Raw genomic sequence first — 4294 nt, forward strand, 5'->3', positions numbered from 1 at the left:
AGGATCTCGGGGATCTCGGGGATCTCGGGGATCTCTCGGGGATCTCTTGGGGATCTCGGGGATCCCGGGGATCTCTCGGGGATCTCGGGGATCTCGGGGATCTCGGGGATCTCGGGGATCCCGGGGATCTCTCGGGGATCTCGGGGATCTCGGGGATCTCGGGGATCTCGGGGATCTCGGGGTTCTCGGGGATCTCGGGGATCTCGGGGATCTCGGGGATCTCGGGGATCTCGGGGATCTCTCGGGGATCTCGGGGATCTCGGGGATCTCTCGGGGATCTCGGGGATCTCTCGGGGATCTCGGTGATCTCGGGGATCTCGGGGATCTCGGGGATCTCGGGGATCTCTTGGGGATCTCGGGGATCTCGGGGATCTCGGGGATCTCGGGGATCTCGGGGATCTCGGGGATCTCGGGGATCTCGGGGATCTCTCGGGGATCTCGGGGATCTCGGGGATCTCTCGGGGATCTCGGGGATCTCTCGGGGATCTCGGTGATCTCGGGGATCTCGGGGATCTCGGGGATCTCGGGGATCTCTCGGGGATCCCGGGGATCTCGGGGATCTTGGGGATCTCGGGGATCTCGGGGATCTCGGGGATCTCTCGGGGATCTCGGGGATCTCGGGGATCTCGGGGATCTCGGGGATCTCGGGGATCTCGGATATCTCGGGGATCTCGGGGATCTCTCGGGGATCTCAGGGATCTCGGGGTTCTCTCGGGGATCTCGGGGATCTCTCGGGGATCTCGGGGATCTCGGGGATCTCGGGGATCTCTCGGGGATCTCGGGGATCCCGGGGATCTCGGGGATCTCGGGGATCTCGGGGATCCCGGGGATCTTGGGGATCTCGGGGATCTCGGGGATCTCGGGGATCTCTCGGGGATCTCGGGGATCTCGGGGATCTCTCGGGGATCTCGGGGATCTCGGAAATCTCTCGGGGATCTCGGGGATCTCAGGGATCTCGGGGATCTCGGGGATCTCGGGGATCTCGGGGATCTCTGGCATCTCTCGGGGATCTCGGTGATCTCTGGGATCTCGGGGATCTCGGGGATCTCGGGGATCTCTCGGGGATCTCGGTGATCTCGGGGATCTCGGGGATCTCGGGGATCTCGGGGATCTCGGGGATCTCTCGGGGATCTCGGGGATCTCTCGGGGATCTCGGGGATCTCGAGGATCTCGGGGATTTCGGGGATCTCGGGGATCTCTCGGGGATCTCTTGGGGATCTCGGGGATCCCGGGAATCTCTCGGGGATCTCGGGGATCTCGGGGATCTCTCGGGGATCTCGGGGATCTCGGGGATCTCTCGGGGATCTCTTGGGGATCTCGGGGATCCCGGGGATCTCTCGGGGATCTCGGGGATCTCGGGGATCTCTCGGGGATCTCGGGGATCTCGGGGATCTCTCGGGGATCTCGGGGATCTCGGGGATCTCGGGGTTCTCGGGGATCTCGGGGATCTCGGGGATCTCGGGGATCTCGGGGATCTCGGGGATCTCTCGGGGATCTCGGGGATCTCGGGGATCTCTCGGGGATCTCGGGGATCTCTCGGGGATCTCGGTGATCTCGGTGATCTCGGGGATCTCGGGGATCTCGGGGATCTCGGGGATCTCGGGGATCTCGGGGATCTCGGGGATCTCGGGGATCTCTCGGGGATCTCGGGGATCTCGGGGATCTCGGGGATCTCGGGGATCTCAGGGATCTCGGAGATCTCGGGGATCTCGGGGATCTCAGGGATCTCGGGGTTCTCTCGGGGATCTTGGGGATCTCTCGGGGATCTCGGGGATCTCGGGGATCTCGGGGATCTCTCGGGGATCCTGGGGATCTCTCGGGGTTCTCGGGGATCTCGGGGATCTCGGGGATCTCGGGGATCTCGGGGATCTCTCGGGGATCTCGGCGATCTCGGGGATCTCGGGGATCTCGAGAATCTCGGGGATCTCTCGGGGATCTCGGTGATCTCGGGGATCTCGGGGATCTCGGGGATCTCGGGGATCTCTCGGGGATCTCGGTGATCTCGGGGATCTCGGGGATCTCGGGGATCTCGGGGATCTCTCGGGGATCTCGGGGATCTCGGGAACTCAGGGATCTCGGGGATCTCGGGGATCTCGAGGATCTCTCGGGGATCTCGGGGATCTCGGGGATCTCGGGGATCTCGGGGATCTCGGGGATCTCGGGGATCCCGGGGATCTCCCGGGGATCTGGGGGATCTCGGGGATATCGGGAATCTCGGGGATCTCGGGGATCTCTGGGATCTCGGGGATCTCGGGGATCTCTGGGGGATCTCAAGGATCTCGGGGATCTCGGAGATCTCGGGGATCTCTCGTGGATCTCGGGGATCTCTCGGGATCTCGGGGATCTCGGGGATCTCGGGCATCTCATGGATCTCTTGGGGATCTCGGGGATCTCGGGGATCTCGGGAATCTCGGGAATCTCTCGGGGATCTCGGAGATCTCGGGGATCTCGGGGATCTCGGGGATCTCGGGGATCTCGGGGATCTCGGGGATCTCTCGGGGATCTCGGGGATCTCTCGGGGATCTCGGGGATCTCGGGGATCTCGGGGATCTCTGGGAGATCTCGGGGATCTCGGGGATCTCGGGGATCTCGGGGATCTCGGGGATCTCTCGGGGATCTCTCGGGGATCTCGGGAATCTCGGGGATCTCGGGGATCTTTCGGGGATCTCGGGGATCTTGGGGATCTCGGGGATCTCGGGGATCTCGGGGATCTCGGGGATCTCGGGGATCTCGGGGATCTCGGGAATCTCTCGGGGATCTCGGGGATCTCGGGGATCTCGGGGATCTCGGGGATCTCTCGGGGATCTCGGGGATCTCGGGGATCTCGGGGATCTCGGGGATCTCTCAGGGATCTCGGGAATCTCGGGGATCTCGGGGATCTCGGGGATCCCGGGGATCTCTCGGGGATCTCTCGTGGATCTCGGGGATCTCGGGGATCTCGGGGATCTCGGGGATCTCGGGGATCTCGGGGATCTCGGGGATCTCTCGGGGATCTCGGGGATCTCGGGGATCTCGGGGATCTCGGGGATCTCTCGGGGATCTCGGGGATCTCGGGGATCTCGGGGATCTCTCGGGGATCTCGGGGATCTCGGGGATCTCGGGGATCTCGGGGATCTCTCAGGGATCTCGGGAATCTCGGGGATCTCGGGGATCTCGGGGATCCCGGGGATCTCTCGGGGATCTCTCGTGGATCTCGGGGATCTCGGGGATCTCGGGGATCTCGGGGATCTCGGGGATCTCGGGGATCTCGGGGATCTCGGGGATCTCGGGGATCTCGGGGATCTCGGGGATCTCGGGGATCTCGGGGATCTCGGGAATCTCGGGAATCTCGGAGATCTCGGGGATCGCGGGGATCTCGGGGATCTCGGGGATCTCGGGGATCTCGGGGATCTCGGGGATCTCGGGGATCTCTCGGGGATCTCGGGGATCTCGAGGATCTCGGGGATTTCGGGGATCTCAGGGATCTCTCGGGGATCTCGGGGATCTCGGGGATCTCGGGGATCTCGGGGATCTCTCGGGGATCTCGGGGATCTCGGGGATCTCGGGGATCTCTCGGGGATCTCGGGGATCTCGAAGTTCTCTCGGGTATCTCGGCGATCTCGGGGATCTCGGGGATCTCGGGGATCTCGGGGATCTCGGGGATCTCGGGGATCTCTTGAGGATCTCGGGGATCTCGGGGATCTCGGGGATCTCGGGGATCTCTCGGGGATCTCGGGGATCTCGGGGATCTCGGGGATCTCGGCGATCTCGGGAATCTCGGGGATGTCGGGGATCTCGGGGATCTCGGGGATCTCGGGGATCTCGGGGATCTCGGGGATCTCTCGGGGATCTCGGGGATCTCGGGGATCTCGGGGATCTCGGGGATCTCTCGGGGATCTCGGGGATCTCGGGGATCTCTCGGGGATCTGAGGGATCTTTCGGGGATCTCGGGGATCTCTCGGGGATCTCGGGAATCTCTCGGGGATCTCGGGGATCTCGGGGATCTCGGGGATCTCGGGGATCTCGGGGATCTCGGGGATCTCGGGGATCTCGGGGATCTCTCGGGGATCTCGGGGATCTCGGGGATCTCTCGGGGATCTGAGGGATCTTTCGGGGATCTCGGGGATCTCTCGGGGATCTCGGGAATCTCTCGGGGATCTCGGGGATCTCGGGGATCTCGGGGATCTCGGGGATCTCGGGGATCTTGGGGATCTCGGGGATCTTGGGGATCTCGGGGATCTCTCGGGGATCTCGGAGATCTCGGGGATCTCGGGGATCTCTCGGGGATCTCGGGGATCTCTCGGGGATCTCGCGG

Source organism: Neodiprion pinetum, chromosome 6, assembly GCF_021155775.2.
Source record: "Neodiprion pinetum isolate iyNeoPine1 chromosome 6, iyNeoPine1.2, whole genome shotgun sequence".
NCBI classification, from domain to species: Eukaryota; Metazoa; Arthropoda; class Insecta; order Hymenoptera; family Diprionidae; genus Neodiprion; species Neodiprion pinetum.